The following is a 17,544-nucleotide window of genomic DNA, read 5'->3' as shown; positions in this document are numbered from 1 at the left end:
GGCACATATGAGAAAGCAATGAACAACTAAGGTGCTGCAACCAAGAATTGATGCTTCTCATCTCTCTCCCTTACTACCTGTCTGTCCCTCTCTCTCTTCCTCTCTCTCTATTAAAAAAAAAAAAAAGAAAACAAAATTTGCATCCCCTACAATTTGAAGAAATTCGAAATTAACAATTGGGTAGCCAAAAGACAGATGTTGACTTGGAAACGTTCTCAAGTTTTTGAAAGTTTTCAAATTTACATAAAAGGTTAAACAGTGCTACAATGAAGGTATGTTTGCCCTCCATCTAGATTCAGTATCTCTGTTCACTCTCTCTCTCATGTAAATGTGTATACCCAGATGCATATATATATTCAATAGTTCATGTGGCTGTTTTGTTTGTGTCTGAGAGAGGAAGGGAGAGAGAAAATATACCCACTTGTTCCACTTATTTATACATTCATTGGTTGATTCTTATACTTGCCCTGAGCAGGGATCAAACCTACAACTTTAGCATACCAGGATAATTCTCTAACCAACTGAGCTACCTGGCCTGGGCCCTGCTGTGTTATTTTTAGGATGTTTTAGGTATCACCTCACTTCTGAAAATCAACATACAACTCCTGGATTTAAAGATAATCTTTCAAATGACCATTAAACCATTGTCACCTAACAAACATTAATAGTAACCCTATAAAGTCCTGTAATATTCAGTCCATTTACAAATTCCTCAAATTGTTTAAAGAATGTCATTTTAAAGTACTAACTTTTGTTAAAGCCAAGAACCAAACTAAGCTTTTGTGTTTTGTATGATTATGGCTTATTGGGACTATTTTGGTCAAGAACTCACCCCCCCCCCCCACACACACACCTTTTCTGTGACTTAAACTTTTTAAGACGGGGAGAAGTAATCTATATAATGCACATTCTGTGTTCTACCTATTTTTCTCAGGGTGGGCTGAACTTTTTCTATATCATTTGTATGTATTATGAACTGCAGGTTATGTCTAGAACCTTGATTAGGTTTTAGAGTAAACATATTTGGCAAGATTACTGCATCGATAATATTATGTACTTAACATTGTAAAATATCAGGTGTCATACAAGTGAACCAATCTCTTGACGCACATATTGACCACCAGCTCTATTATATCGGTACATTTTTTCTTTGCAATTAATAAGTAATACATGGAAATTCACATTGGCATTGTACTTGGAAATTGAAAGTCTTATGTATTTTAAAGAAATTAAGAATTAATAAACCCATCTTCTATAGTTACCTTACCTCATGCTTTTTTTTTTTTTTTACAGAGACAGAGAGTCAGAGAAAGGGATAGATAGGGACAGACAGGAAGGGAGAAAAATGAGAAGCATCAATTTTTTGTTGAGGCACTTTAGTTGTTCACTGATTGGTTTCTCATATGTGCCTTGACCAGGGGGGCTACAGCAGATTGAGTGACCCCTTGCTCAAGCCAGTGACCTTGGGCTCAAGCTGGTGAGCTTTGCTCAAACCAGATAAGCCCGCGCTCAAACTGGCGACCTTGGGGTTTCAAACCTGGGTCCTCTGCATCCCAGTCCGACGCTTTATCCACCGCACCACTGCCTGGTCAGGCCTCATGCTTTTGACTCCTTTCCAGTGATCTGAATCTCCATCTGGTAGAATTTCTTTTCAGCTTGAAGAACTTAATTTAGCATTTCTTGGCATGCATATCTCTGCTGGTGATGAATTTTCAGTTTCTTTTATCAAAATAACTTTTAAAGGATATATTTTTTTCTTGCTACAGAATTCTGGATTTATTTCATATTTTTATTTTAAAAAGATATTTTGTCACTGATTTCTGTCCTCTATAGGTTATGATGGTAAGACATATAAATTATTTTCCCCCTATAATGTGTCATTTTTCTCTGGGTGCTTTAAAGATTTTCTCATTACCTTTGTTTATCAGCTCTTTGACTATGATGTGCGTGTGTATGGTTTTCTTTGTATCAGCCCTCTGTGAGGCTCTCTGAGCCTCTGAAATCTGTACACTTATGCCTTTCACCAAATATATCTTTAGATATATTTTTTCTGTTCTTCTTGTCATTTTGGAACTCCAAGTACTCATATGCTAAGTCTTCCGACATTGTCTCACAGATCATTGGCTCTGTTATTTATATGCAATCTTTTTTTTTTTAGATCAGATAATTTCTATTGTTCTGTCTTCAAGTTCACAGATTATTTTTTGTTATCTCTATTCTAATGCTATGCTTAGATATCAAAAGCTAATTTTGAGATACTGTATTTTCCAGCTCTAGAATCCCCATTTAGTAATTTTTTTTCTACAGAGACAGAGAGAGAGTCAGAGAGAGGGATAGACAGGGACAGACAGACAGGAACGGAGAGAGATGAGAAGCATCAATCATCAGTTTTTTGTTGCGACTCCTTAGTTGTTCATTGATTGATTTTTCATATGTGCCTTGATCGTGGGGCTAAAGCAGACCGAGTGACCCCTTGCTCGAGTCAGCGACCTTGGGTCCAAGCTGGTGAGCCTTGCTCAAACCAGATGAGCCCACGCTCAAGCTGGCGACCTCGGGGTCTCGAACCTGGGTCCTTCTGCAGCCCAGTCCAATGCTATATCTACTGCACCACCACCCAGTCAGGCCCCACTTAGTAATTTTTTATAGTTTCTATTTCTTTGCTAAAATTTCCTATTTCCTCATTGCAAACATATTTTCATGATACTGTTTTTGTGTGACAGAGACAGTGAAGAAACAGTGAGAGAGACAGAGATAGGGACAGATAGGAACAGACAGACAGAAAAGAAGAGAGATAGAGAAGCATCAATTCTTCAGTGTAGCACCTTAGTTGTTCAGTGATTGCTTTCTCATATGTGCCTTAACCTGGGGGCTACAGCAGATCAAGTGACCCCTTGCTCAAGCCAGCAACCTTGGGCTCAAGCCAGTGACCCTTGGGCTTAAGTCAGTGACCATGGGGTCATGTCTATGATCCCATGCTCAATCCAGTGACCCAATGCTCAAGCTGATAAGCCCATGCTCAAGCCAGATGAGCCTGCGCTCAAGCTGGCAACCTCAGGGTTTTGAACCTGGGTCCTCTGTGTCCCAGTTCAATGCTCTATCTACTTTGCCACCATCTGGTCAGGCGCATGATGCTTTTGATAACAATGAAATGCTTCTGTATATTCATGCTACAAAACTATGTAAATTTTATTATTTTTAACCTATAAAAATTTCAGTTCCAACAAATGTTCTACCTGCCATTTGAGCTAAATCACAAAAAAAGCTTTTTCTCTCCTTGGAATTTCAGCTTTTGCTTCTTCATATGCAGTGTGATACTGGTGAGAAAACATAATTCATACTGTTATATTTTTGGTTTTGATTATAAAACATTTGGCAAGTCTTTTTTAAAACTTTTGTTCAAAGTACAGTAAATCTTTGTAAAAATCTTTCACCATTCAACCAGTGAGCATTGGCAAAGAACATACAGTAAATAAGTTCATTGTTTTCTGTTCCTTTCAACAATTCAATAAAGTGGCAATGATTCATAATACTCCATATATATACTAAGTTATGATACTTTTGATACTGGGGAACAAAGCAGTTAGGGAGCAGTTAGGTCTCTTGTATATATTTATAAATTTATTTGTTTGTCTATTTATTTAGTTATTTATTTATTGGCAGGGAGAGAGAGAGAAGAACATCAAGTTGTTCCTGTATGTGCTCTGATCAGGGAATCAAACCAGCAACCTCTGTACTTGGGACAATGATCCATCCAACTGAGCTATCTGGCCAGGGCTTAACTTTTATTGACTTTTAGAGACAGATAGAGGGAGAGATAGCAGAGGGGGAAGGGAAGCATTCATTAGTTGTTCCACTCGTGCATTCTTTGGTTGCTTCCCATGTGTGCCCTGACTGGGGACTGAACCTGCAATCTTGTCACTTCAGGATGATGCTTTTTTTTTTTTTTTTTTTTACAGAGGAAGAGAGAGAGTCAGAGAGAGGGATAGACAGGGACAGAGAGAGATGAGAAGCATCAATCATTGGTTTTTCATTGCGCATTGCAACACCTTAGTTGTTCATTGATTGCTTTCTCATATGTGCCTTGACCGTGGGCCTGCAGCAGACTGAGTAACCCCTTGCTCGAGCCAGCGACCTTGGGTCCAAGCTGGTGAGCTTTTGCTCAAACCAGATGAGCCCGCGCTCAAGCTGGCAACCTCAGGGTCTTGAACCTGGGTCCTCGGCATCCCAGTTCGATGCTCTATCCACTGTGCTGCTGCCTGGTCAGGCAGGATGATGCTCTTAACAGACTAAGCTAACTGGCCAAGGCCACAGTCTCTTGTCTTAAAATTCCAAGAAACCCACATTTCAACCTAAAAGCTGGAGCAACATCTGTCATGATAAAAATGAATTTTCCCAGTCTGACCTGTGGTGGCTCAGTGAATAAAGTGTCAACTTGGAAAGCTGCAGTCGCTGGTTCGAAACCCTGGGTTTGCCTGGTCAAGGCACATATGGGAGTTGATGCTCCCGCTGCTCCCCTCTTCTCTCTCTCTCTTTCCTCTAAAATGAATAAATAAAATCCTTTTAAAAAACTTTAAGCCTGAGGCCCTGGCCGGTTGGCTCAGCGGTAGAGCGTCGGCCCGGCGTGCAGGAGTCCCGGGTTTGATTCCCGGCCAGGGCACACAGGAGTAGCGCCCATCTGCTTCTCCACCCCTCCCCCTCTCCTTCCTCTCTGTCTCTCTCTTCCCCTCCCGAGCCGAGGCTCCATTGGAGCAAAGATGGCCCGGGCGCTGCGGATGGCTCTGTGGCCTCTGCCTCAGGCGCTAAAATGGCTCTGGAAGCAACAGAGCAACGCCCCAGATGGGCAAAGCATCACCCCCTGGTGGGCATGCTGGGTGGATCCCGGTCGGGCGCATGCGGGAGTCTGTCTGACTGCCTCCCCGTTTCCAGCTTTGGAAAAATGAAAAAACAAAACAAAACAAAACAAAAAAACCCTTTAAGCCTGACCAGGCGGTGGCACAGTGGATAGAGCGTTGGACTGGGATGTGGAAGGACCCAGGTTCGAGACCCCGAATGCACCAGTTTGAGCACGGGCTCATCTGGTTTGAGCAAAGCTCACCAGCGTGGACCCAAGGTTGCTGACTCGAGCAAGGGGTTACTCAGTCTGCTAAAGGCCCGCGGTCAAGGCACATATGAGAAAGCAATCAATGAACAACTAAGGTGTCACAATGAAAAACTGATGATTGATGCTTCTCATCTCTCTCCATTCCTGTCTGTCCCTATCTCTCTCTCTCTCTGACTCTCTCTCTCTGTCTCTGTAAAAAAAAAAAAAAAGAAAAAAAATTTTTAAAAAAAGAATATTTCCATACCTAGCAGAAATTCTTTTTTGACATATGAAAAAGATTTATTTTATTTTTAATTGATTTTTAGAGAGAAAAGAGAGAAAGGCAGGGGGATAAAGTAAAAGGAAGCATAGTTCCTTGTTGTATGTGCCCTGACCAGGCAAGCCAGGGGTCTCAAATTGGCAACCTCAGCGCTCCAGGTTGATGCTTTATTCCATGCCACCACAGGTCAGGCAAAAAAAAAAAAGATTTTTAAATATCTATGCTTTGAAACTGGTTTTGTAAGCTGCAAACTGAAAACTTTTTGATTTGGAAGTCTTTTGAGACATAATACACACAGAGTATTAATTGAACAGTATCTCATACTGTGCAACTCATTTAAAACTGAAGAAGAGTGTATGTAACTTGACTGATTTTTAAATCTTTCATTTGCCTGACCAGGTGGTGGCGTAGTGGATAGAGTATTGGCCTGGGACACTGAGGACCCAGGTTCGCAATCCTAAGGTTGCCCGCTTGAGTGCAGGGTTGCCAGCTTGAGCATAGGATCATTGAAATGACCCCATGGTTGCTGGCTTGAGCCTATAGGTTGCTGGTTTAAAGCCCAAGGTCACAGGCTTGAGTAAGAAGTCACTGGCTTGGGTGGAGCCCTCAGATCAAGGCACATATGAGAAAGCAATCAATGAACAACTAAGGTGCTACAACTGTGAGTTGATGCTTCTCATTTCTCTCTGTCTTGCTTAAAAAAGAAAAGAAGCCTTTAATTTTTAGAAAGATCTTGCCTTTTATGGGCAATGGTTTGGCAGTTTAATTAAAGTTTTTTCACTTTTCATAAAATACAATTTTTAGTCTTTTCCCATATCCTTACAAAATTTCTAAAATTCATATTTATCTTGTTATCTCCAACAAAATTGCAAGTTTTTTTTTTAATTCTAAAAAATTCCTCTGGTGCTGAGCACACAATACAATATACAGATGTATTGTGGAACTGTGCCCCTGAAACCAAAGTAGTTTTATTAACCAATGTCACCCCAGTAAATTCAATTAAAAATTTCTTTTTTCTTTCTTTTTACTCATCACAATGTGTAATTTTATTTATATTTGAATTATTCTATATATATTCCCATCAGTCAATAAAATATCCATTATGGAAAGAGTTTTGATTCCTTGGTTATTTGTCTATAGCAAGAGTCAGAAAACTAGAGCTCAGGGCCAAATCCAGCCTACCACCTATTTTTATACGGCTATGGCCAATAAGCAAAGAGCAAGAATAGTTTTTACATTTTTAAATAGTTGCAGGGGAAAAAAATCAAAGGACAATTTTGTGACAGTTGAAAATTATGAGTTTCAAGTATCTTGGTCCATAAAGTTTTACTGGAACACAGCCATACTCAATCATTTACATATTATCTATTTCCTTCATGCTACAACATCAGAGTTCAGTTGTGCCAGAGACCCTGTGACCCATGAATTCTTTTTTTTAATAGAAGAGCTTTTATTTCTTGAATTCTTAAAATACTGTCAGTCCCTTTACAAAAAAAATAAAAAAGAAAGAAAAGAAAAGCCAATTCCTGCTCTATACTCAATACAGAGAAAAATGCCTGGCAGATAATAGACTCTACTGGTCCAAGTTTGGTGTGTCACTTAGACATCAGGCATTCACTTAAAGAACTGAACTTTTAAAAGCAATGGCTTTCTCTCGCAGTGAGAAAACAAGAGGCCCCTGTGGGGCTAATAAGTAAGGCAATCCTGGCTGCTGAAAAGTTGTTTGCTTCAGCTGTCAGACAGTAAATACAGACCAGTGTAATCAGGGGATGAGGTGAGTAGTCAGAGGAAGAGAAAGTGGAGGTGAAAATGTCAGCTGGGCACACGGGAGTTAGCTGCTGATGCTGTACTTCCACAGATGCTGCACACAAGCCACTGAACCCCCTTTGCTCCTCTTTTGAGACGCTGCTTCTCCAAAGCATAGGACTGTTTCTCTATAAAGTACTACATTGGCTTTAAAGTACTCTGGGCTTTATTATTAAGTACTAGAAATGCTTAATATTTTCCCTGACCCAAGTTTCTCAAAGACATTCTCAATTCTCCTTGAAGACACTGTCATTGCTACCAGTGTGACATTATAATGGCTGCACGGTGGGGGGAGGTGAGATCATGGTGTCCCCAAACTATAACTCACTCCCTCAGGCACAAACCCTGGCAGTGACCAACTCATTATCCAGGTATCAGAGAGAGAATATTTTTCTCCCTTTTAATTTGTCGTTAAAAGTAGCTCTGTGGCCCTGGGAATCTTACAAGGCCTTTTATATCATCTCAAGATTAGAGATAAATTGATGGCTCATGAAGGTGATATTATGACCTATGTTTTTACTATATTCATAGTTATTCTCTTTCTCTTTCTTTCCCTTTTCTTCCTGGGCTTTTGAGTATTCCTCCCCATTGTTTTCCACTCTTTTTTTTTTTTTTTAATAATTTTATTTTTTTAATGGGGTGACATCAATAAATCAGGATACATATATTCAAAGATAACAAGTCCAGGTTATCTTGTCGTTCAATTATGTTGCATACCCATCACCCAAAGTCAGATTGTCCTCTGTCACCTTCTATCTTGTTTTCTTTGTGCTCCTCCCCACCCCCTTTCCCTCTCCCATTCCCCCCTCCCCCCCCCCCCCGTAACCACCACACTCTTATCAATGTCTCTTAGTTTCACTATTATGTCCCACCTACGTATGGAATAATACAGTTCCTGTTTTTTTCTGATTTACTTATTTCGCTTCGTATCATGTTATCAAGATCCCACCATTTTGCTGTAAATGATCCGATGTCATCATTTCTTATGGCTAAGTAGTATTCCATAGTGTATATGTGCCACATCTTCTTTATCCAGTCATCTATTGATGGGCTTTTTGGTTGTTTCCATGTCCTGGCCACTGTGAACAATGCTGCAATAAACATGGGGCTGCATGTGTCTTTACGTATCAATGTTTCTGAGTTTTTGGGATATATACCCAGTAGAGGGATTGCTGGGTCATAAGGTAGTTCTATTTTCAGTTTTTTGAGGTACCACCATACTTTCTTCCATAATGGTTGTACTACTTTACATTCCCACCAACAGTGTATGAGGGTTCCTTTTTCTCCACAGCCTCTCCAACATTTGCTATTACCTGTCTTGCTAATGACAGCTAATCGAACAGGTGTGAGGTGGTATCTCATTGCCGTTTTGATTTGCATTTCTCTAATAGCTAAAGAAGATGAGCATCTTTTCATATATCTGTTGGCCATTTGTATTTCTTCCTGGGAGAAGTGTCTATTCATATCCTCTTCCCATTTTTTTATTGGATTGTTTGTTTGTTTGTTGTTGAGTTTTATGAGTTCTTTGTATATTTTGGATATTAGGCCCTTATCTGAGCTGTTGTTTGAAAATATCATTTCCCATTTAGTTGGCTTTCTGTTTATTTTGTTATCAGTTTCTCTTGCTGAGCAAAAACTTCTTAGTCTGATGTAGTCCCATTCATTAATTTTTGCCTTCACTTCTCTTGCCTGTGGAGTCAAATTCATAAAATGCTCTTTAAAACCCAGGTCCATGAGTTGAGTACCTATGTCTTTTTCTATGTACTTAATTGTTTCAGGTCTTATGTTTAGATCTTTGATCCATTTTGAGTTAATTTTTGTACAGGGGGAGAGACTGTAGTCCAGTTTCATTCTTTTGCATGTGGCTTTCCAGTTTTCCCAGCACCATTTATTGAAGAGGCTTTCTTTTCTCCATTGTGTGTTGTTGGCCCCTTTATCAAAAATTATTTGACTATATACATGTGGTTTTATTTCCGGACTTTCTATTCTGTTCCATTGGTCTGAGTGTCTATTTTTCTGCCAATACCATGCTGTTTTGATTGTCGTGGCCCTATAATATAGTTTGGAGTCAGGTATTGTAATGCCCCCAGCTTCATTCTTTTTCTTTAGGATTGCTTTGGCTATTCGGGATTTTTTATAGTTCCATATAAATCTGATGATTTTTTGCTCTATTTCTTTAAAAAACGTCATTGGAAGTTTGATGGGAATTGCATTAAATTTGTATATTGCTTTGGGTAATATAGCCATCTTGATTATATTTATTCTTCCTAGCCAAGAACAAGGTATATTCTTCCATCTCATTATATCTTTTTCGATTTCCCTTAACAATGGTTTATAGTTTTCATTATATAAGTCCTTTACATTCTTTGTTATGTTTATTCCTAAGTATTTTATTTTTTTTGTTGCAATCGTGAAGGAGATTATTCTTTTGAGTTCCTTCTCAGTTGTTTCATTGTTGGCATATAGAAAGGCTATTGACTTCTGTATGTTAATTTTGTATCCTGCGAACTTACTGTATTGGCTTATTGTTTCTAGTAGTCTTTTTGTGGATTCTTTGGGGTTTTCGATGTATAGGATCATATCATCTGCAAAAAGTGATACCTTTACTTCTTCTTTTCCGATATGGATGCCTTTTATTTCTTTGTCTTGTCTGATTGCTCTGGCTAGAACCTCTAGTACCACATTAAATAAGAGTGGAGAGAGTGGACAACCCTGTCTTGTTCCTGATTTAAGGGGGAAAGCCTTCAGTTTAGTGCCATTTAATATGATGTTAGCTGATGGTTTATCATATATGGCCTTTATCATGTTGAGATATTTTCCTTCTATACCCATTTTGTTGAGAGTCTTAAACATAAAATTGTGTTGTATTTTATCGAAAGCCTTTTCTGCGTCTATTGATAAGATCATGTGGTTTTTGTTCTTTGTTTTGTTGATATGGTGTATTACGTTAACCGTTTTACGTATGTTGAACCATCCTTGAGATTCTGGGATGAATCCCACTTGATCATGATGTATTATTTTTTTAATATGTTGTTGTATTCGATTTGCTAGTATTTTGTTTAGTATTTTAGCATCTGTATTCATTAGAGATATTGGTCTGTAGTTTTCTTTTTCTGTGTCATCCTTGCCTGGTTTTGGTATGAGGGTTATGTTGGCCTCATAAAATGTGTTTGGAAGTATTGCTTCTTCTTCAATTTTTTGGAAGACTTTGAGTAGAATAGGAACCAAGTCTTCTTTGAATGCTTGATAAAATTCGCTGGTATAGCCGTCAGGGCCTGGACTTTTATTTTTGGGGAGGTTTTTAATGTTTTTTTTCTATTTTTTCTCTACTGATAGGTCTGTTTAGGCTTTCTGCTTCTTCTTGACTCAGTCTAGGAAGGTTGTATTGTTCTAGGAATTTATCCATTTCTTCTAGGTTGTTGAATTTAGTGGCATAAAGTTTTTCATAGTATTCTACAATAATTCTTTGTATATCTACGGTGTCCGTGGTGATTTCTCCTCTTTCATTTTGGATTTTGTTTATATGAGTTCTTTCTCTTTTTTCCTTGGTAAGTCTTGCCAAGGGTTTGTCAATTTTGTTGATCTTTTCAAAGAACCAGCTCCTTGTTCTATTAATTTTTTCTATAGTTTTTCTGTTCTCTAATTCATTTATTTCTGCTCTGATTTTTATTATCTCCTTTCTTCGGCTGGTTTTGGGTTGTCTTTGTTCTTCTTTTTCTAGTTCCTTAAGGTGGGAAGTTAAGTGGTTCACTTGGGCTCTCTCTTGTTTGTTCATATATGCCTGAAGTGATATGAACTTCCCTCTTATCACTGCTTTTGCTGCATCCCATAGATTCTGATATGTCGTATTGTCATTTTCATTAGTCTGTATATATCTTTTTATCTCTGCACTTATTTCTTCTTTGACCCATTCATTTTTTAAAAGTATGTTGTTTAGTTTCCACATTTTTGTGGGATTTTTTTCCCTCTTTTTTGCAGTTGAATTCTAGTTTCAAGGCTTTATGATCAGAAAATATGCTTGGTACAACTTCAATTTTTCTGAATTTGCTGATGTTGTTTTTGTGGCCCAACATATGGTCAATTCTTGAGAATGATCCATGTACACTAGAGAAAAATGTATACTCAGTCACTTTGGGATGAAATGTCCTGTAGATGTCTATCATATCCAGGTGCTCTAGTGTTTTGTTTAAGGCCACTATGTCTTTGTTGATTCTGTTTGAATGACCGATCTAGAGCCGTCAGCGGTGTATTGAGGTCTCCAAGTATGATTGTGTTTTTGTCAGTTTTTGTTTTAAGATCAATAAGTAGCTGTCTTATATATTTTGGTGCTCCTTGGTTTGGTGCATATATATTAAGAATTGTTATGTCTTCTTGATTCAGTGTCCCCTTAGCCATTATGAAATGGCCATTTTTGTCTCTGAGTACTTTTCCTGTCTTGTAGTCAGCACTATCCGATATGAGTATTGCTACACCTGCTTTTTTTTGGATGTTATTTGCTTGGAGTATTGTTTTCCAGCCTTTCACTTTGAATTTGTTTTTATCCTTGTTACTTAGATGAGTTTCCTGTAGGCAGCATACAGTTGGATTTTCTTTTTTAATCCATTCTGCTACTCTGTGCCTTTTTATTGGTGAGTTTAATCCGTTTACATTTAGTGTACTTATTGATACTTGTGAGTTCCCTATTGCCATTTTATATCTTGCTTTCTGTTAGTTTTGTGTCTTGTTTGATCCTTCTCTTTCGTTTTTCTATCTTTTATTTTTATTTGGTTGTATTCCATACATCTTTCCTCTGTTGCTATCTTTTTTATCTCATGTGCTTCTGTGGTGGTTTTTTCAATGGTGGTTACCTTTGAGTAATGAAAAGGGTCCCTACCCTGTTCATTGTAGCGAACTATTTTGTGAGTACTTTTGCACTCCATCGTCCTTTGCTACTGTTAATCTCCATCTTCTCCCCCTCTTTCTTTTTGTTGTTGTCACAGTTTAAATTTGGTTTTATTGTGTTCTTCTTGGAGCTTTTACTTGTGGCTCTGTTTTTTTTTTGTTCTTTGTATCTGATTGGAGAACCCCCTTTAGTAATTCCTGGAGTGGGGGTTTTCTGATGATAAATTCCCTCATCTTTTCTGTATCTGTGAATGTTTTTATTTCTCCTTCATATTTGAAGGATAGCTTTGATGGGTATAGTATTCGTGGCTGAAAGTTCCTCTCTTTCAGGACTTTAAATATTGGGGTCCACTCTCTTCTAGCTTGTAGAGTTTCTGCTGAGAAATCTGATGATAATCTAATGGGCCTTCCTTTATATGTTGTATTCTTCTTTTCCCTGGCTGCCTTGAGAATTTTTTCTTTGCTGTTGGTTTGTGTCAATTTCATTATGATATGCCTTGGAGTAGGTTTGTTGGGGTTAAGAAAACTCGGAGTTCTGTTTGCTTCTTGAACTTGAGGCTTTAGTTCTTTCCACAGGCTTGGGAAGTTCTCATCTATTATTTGTTTGAGTATGTTCTCCATTCCATTTTCTCTTTCTTCTCCCTCTGATATACCTATTATTCTTATGTTATTCTTTTTGATGGAGTCAGATAATTCTTGTAGGACTATCTCATTTTTTTTAATTTTTGAGTCTCTTTCTTCTTCTCTCTGTTGTGCCTCAAGTTGCTTGTCTTCTATTTCACTAATCCTCTCTTCTATCTGACCTGTTCTATTAGCTAAGCTTGTTACTTCGTTTTTCAGCTTGTGAATTGAGTTTTTCATCTCTGTTTGATTTGTTTTTATAGTTTCAATTTCCTTGGACATATATTCTTTGTGTTCATTGAGTTGTTTTCTGAGCTCCCTAAATTGCCTTTCTGTGTTTTCTTGTATATCTCGGAGGATTTTTAGGATTTCTATCTTGAATTCTCTGTCATTTAGCTCCAAGGTTTCCAATATATTAAATTTTTTCTCCATAGATTTTTCCTCATCTAGCTGTGTTACCTCTCTTTCTTTTGTATCCATGATATTCGATTTTCTCTTCCTTAATGGCATCTGAGGGTGGTTTTGTTGATAGTATTAATGAGATTTAATAAAGAATAAAAAGTAAAAAATAAATAAAAAAATAATAAAAAAATAAAAAATCGAAAAGTTTTTTTAAAAAAATTAATAATGAAATAAAGAAAAATAAAATAAAAATTTTAAAAAAAGGAAATTATTCCCCCCTCCTTTTTTCCTCTCCTCTCCTCTCCTCTCCCCTCTTTCTTGAGAAAATCTTGTGGTGAACTGTGAATTATAACAAACAATGCCTGTGATGGAGGGCCTGAATTGGGGAAAAGTAATAAAGGGGCAAAAAAAAAAGAAAAAAGAAAAGAAAAAAAAAGAAAAAAAAAGAGCGTATGGACCCACAAAAATCAAATAAGGAAAAAATTTGGGTCAAGAATAAAATGATTTGCTTTTAGGTGTTGGTTGTCTAAGAGTTATGATGAGAGGAATAAGAGGAAAATGGAAAAATGGGGGGACAAATTAAAAAATTACTATTGTATTTAGTGGAACAAGAACTAGATAAAATGGAGAGCCAGGGATGGGAGCACTGCTAGTGAGTTAAAAAGGTGAAGTAAAAACCCCCCAAAATGCCACAAACATAAGTTTGTGTCCCAGATAAGATAATTTGTTTGTTATTGAGGTTTGAATGAGAGGAGATGTAAAGGAGAAAGGAAGAAACTAATATAGAGGGAGAAAAGAAAGAGAGAGAGAGAAAAAAGAGGAAACCACTAAAAGAAGAAAAAGGAGGAGAGAGAGAGAGAGAGAGAGAGAGAGAGAGTTAAGGGTTTTGGAGTGCAACCCTCATAGAGAGAAAGGAAAAGGAAAGAAAAGATAATGGGAGATATAACACTTATGGGTAGTGTAGTTCAAGGAGAGGAGAGAGTAAGACCGGCAGAGAGTTAATCGGCCAAATTGGAGGAGGAAAAAAAGTATCAAGAATGAAGATAAGAGAAACAAATGAACAAATATAATAAAATGGGATAGGTTATAAAGTCTGCAGATTATTCTTGATTTTGAGAGGTTATCTTCTTGCTTTTTCTTTTCTCTCCCTCTTCCTGGTCGGTGACTCTGTACCCCGGGTTCTGCCCCTTTGGCACGCTCAGGTAGAGGTTTGCAGTTGATAAGTCTCTATGGCAATGTCATGTATTGTGCTTTAGTCTCGTTGGCAGTCGAGGCTCATTAGCATTTATAGGCTCCGACAGTGAGAGAGTCCGTGTTCCTGGAGCCTTTCTCCTAGTCTTTCCTTCCTCAATTAGTAGCCTGATAATCCAGCTATGGGGTTGCTGCTGCCTCTGCCTGGATAGTAAGAGGCTCAAAGAGCTGGCAACTCCCCACTCTATTTCCACTCAGCACAGGGCTCTGGGTAAGGCTCAGTCAGTCAGAGCTGCTAGCATAATCAGGCGGGCTTTCCGCCCACTCAAAGACCTCTGGCTCTGCCACTCTGTCCGGTAACACAGGTGGGCGCCCACTTCTGGGGCGCTTGGAGGAAACTCTCACTCCCTGTCTGCGCGCGCAGACCAGGATATCCGGCCAGCAGTCTCACACTCTGAGTGAAACCCCCAACCGCAGGGAAAAGTTGCAGCGTTGGAATTGAGTCTCGCTCCGTCCCCCTGCGCGGCTTTTGCAAGGCGCTGGGGCGGCCCGAGATTCCGCTTTGGCCCACACAAAGGCCCCTGACTCTGCCCCTCTGTGCGATAACACGGGCGTGCACTGCCGAGGCACTCGGAGGAATCTCTCACTCCCTATCTGCGCGCGCAGACCAGGATATGAGGCCGGCCGCATTTCCCTCTGAGTGAAACCCCCTCCAGCACGGAAAATCTCCACCGTTGGAATTAGTTCTCACTCCCTCCCGTGTGTGGCTTTCCCAGGGCGCTGGGGCTGCCCAGAGACTCTGCCCTCGGCCCACAGAAAGGCCTCTGACCCTGCCTCTCTGTGGGGCAACACAGGCACCCACTACCGGGGCCTAGGAAGAAATCTCTTGCCCACTAAATGTGCGCACGCCGACCAGGAGACCGGGTAAAATGGCCGCCCCGCTTGTCTTTCTTTGTTTGGGTTTGGCGCGAGTGTTAGCTTGTATTGCCCGGGTTGCCACAGGATCAGTTTTTCCTTGGCTTGGATCTCCGTGCCACAGCCTGGTTCGGCCGTTTGTGCCGCGGCCTGGATCTATTCACCCCCTTTGCCCGCCTCAGTTTCTATATTCACAGTTACCAGAGAAAGCCTCCCTGTTTAGGTTAGTGAGGAAGGCGGAGCATTTCTTACTCCCTATTTCCTTCGGGGTTTAGTTATATATTTAGCCAATTTTTCACTCGACCATACCTTTGGGTGTATTGCGAAGCATCTGGAGGCTCCAAGTATAGGTTTTTCTGTTTCTGGTTGAAGATCTTGTTGAGTTTTGGGGGAGATTTATCGGTATCGCTTCCTACCCCGCCATTACTCTGACGTCATCTTCGTTTTCCACTCTTATACTTGTCAGAATTATCTTCCCTTTTCTCCATAACTAAACCTTCCAAATTTTTAAAACTTTTCTTTAAATTGAGGACCACAACACCCTTATTGCAGTGATGTTATGAGTAATATATCAATATAAAATCATAGACCTAACTTTGAGCATGGACTCAGAAGCAGAAGGTTCATTTCTTCTTGTTTTCTCTGTGGTTAAGATTCACTTCAGAAAAACATTCATAAAGAGCTCAATTGATTAGAACATTGTCTCTATATGCCATGTGTTGTGGTGCAACTGCAACATATCAGAATTGGATTTTTAAACTGATGTAATTAATTTGGGTTTTATATACTGGCTAGTGGTCTGCCCGCCGCGTTTTTCGCAACAGACAGCGATGAGTTCGGGGGGAGAGGGGTATTTATAGGTGAAATTTATAAGGTTATAATTTTTAATATGTTTGTATAATATTTTTGTAAAAGTATATAAGTATATATTGTTTTTAAGATAATAAATTGTCGTTTTATAATATTTGCAAGGCTGATGCATAAAGGAATGCATTTTGCTTTTGCTACTAAGATTAGATTTGTTGAGGTTTGTGAGAATTTTTTATTTTAGTTGTAACTAAGCTAAATTGGGTCAGAGTTTTTTTTAGCATGGGCTGGCATTTTATAATATATCCCACTGGTTTTATTGGGGAATTAAATTGTTTTTTTATTGGTATGAATGGGTTGATAATGTGTTTTTAATAGTAGAAGTTTTATAGTTTGAATTATTTTGTATAAATTTACAGTTTGTATAATTTTTTTGTAATTTATATAAATTCTTAATTTTTATGAATTATTTAGAAATAACTGGTTTTATATTTTTTGTTTAAAAGTATTTTTATATTTTATATATTATATTTTTTGTATGATTTATAGTGGTACATGTATTAATTTTTAAGATAATTTGTTTTGGGTTTTTTTTATTTTAGTTTTTTTTTTTTTTAAGTTTAATTAAAAGGAGGTTTTCAGTGAATTTTTTTAGGTATTAGCTGTGCATAGATTAGCCAGCTTCCAGTTTGTGGCTGGAGCAGGGCATGTTGTTTTTTATAGTCTCTGCTGTCTACGAAGGTGTTTTTGCTGGGACTGCAGGCTTTAACTGGCTATAGTGGACCCAGGCGGGTATGTCTTTTTCTTTGGCAGTAGTGGGAGTGGTCAGGATTACGGTGACAGTGTGAGGACCCATCCACATAGGAGTCAGTCCTCGTGTGGCATATTTTCTTACCCAGGCTGAGTCACCAGACTGGAAAGGATGTATTAGGTCTTCTGACAGTGCTAGAATTATTTTTTGGACAGTTTTTTGGCCAGCCTATTGAGTAATTTGTAGATTCTGTAAGCATTTAAGGAAGGAGTGATTATTTAATTTAGTTTTTTTTTTGAGTTTTGGTAGGAAGGGAGGGTTTTTTAAAAATATTATTTTAAAAGGAGTGAATTTTTCCCTGTGGGGAAGTGTACCTCGCCTTCAGGAGGGCTAAGGGGAGTAAGGTGGGCTATTTTTTATTGGTTTTAAAATAAATTTGGTTAAAGTTTTTTTTTAAGATTCAATTTATGTGTTTTATCTGTCCTGCCTTTGGGACCTGTAGGTATAATGTAATTTTTAATATTGAGTGGGTTTTTTTATTAGCTGTGAGATTTTGGATATAAATGTAGGCTTATGATTACATTTACTATTAATGGGCAAGTTAAATTTGTGAATAATTTTATATAGAAATATTTTAATAATTGTTATTATAGTTTTATTTTTAGTAGAAAAGTTTTTTATTTATTTGTTAATTATTTTAGTAAATTTATTTTAAAATGTTTATCTGGGAAAGTTTTTTTGTTTTTTTTATAATTTTTTTATTTTGTTTAGTATTTATTTGGGTATAGATTAAATATTTGGATATTATGG

The sequence above is a fragment of the Saccopteryx leptura genome, chromosome 3, assembly GCF_036850995.1.
Source record: "Saccopteryx leptura isolate mSacLep1 chromosome 3, mSacLep1_pri_phased_curated, whole genome shotgun sequence".
Taxonomy (NCBI): domain Eukaryota; kingdom Metazoa; phylum Chordata; class Mammalia; order Chiroptera; family Emballonuridae; genus Saccopteryx; species Saccopteryx leptura.
The sequence above is the reverse complement of the archived record's forward strand: the minus strand, read 5'-3'. Positions refer to the sequence as shown.